The sequence below is a fragment of the Monopterus albus genome, unplaced genomic scaffold, assembly GCF_001952655.1.
Source record: "Monopterus albus unplaced genomic scaffold, M_albus_1.0 scaffold2.1, whole genome shotgun sequence".
In the NCBI taxonomy this organism is placed as follows: Eukaryota; Metazoa; Chordata; class Actinopteri; order Synbranchiformes; family Synbranchidae; genus Monopterus; species Monopterus albus.
In genome coordinates this window covers 1,446,797-1,447,188 of record NW_018127882.1, presented here as the reverse complement: position 1 = coordinate 1,447,188, position 392 = coordinate 1,446,797, and positions in this window count along the sequence as shown.

The following is a 392-nucleotide window of genomic DNA, read 5'->3' as shown; positions in this document are numbered from 1 at the left end:
ATACTGCTCTGAATGCGGGCCAGCACCACTCTCTCAAAGCACTTCATAATAATTGGGGTGAGTGCCACTGGCCTGTAGTCATTCAGGCAGGTAGCCAGACTCTTCTTGGGAAGGGGGACGATGGTTGTTGTCTTAAAGCAGGTGGGAAAGATGCTCTGGCTGAGGGAGAGGTTGAAGATGGTGATGAGAACATCAGCCAGCTCGCTGGCACATGCCCTGAGAGCCCTCCCAGGGATGTTGTCTGGTCCCGCTGCTTTGCGGGGGTTGATCTTCCTCAGGACTGTGCGCACCTGGCCTGGTGAGACAGTTAGTGGAGGGGAGGTGGGGGGTTGGGTGGTGTGTGTGTGCCTCCTCTCTGTGCTGTGGCTGGAGGTCTCAAAGCGGGTGTAGAA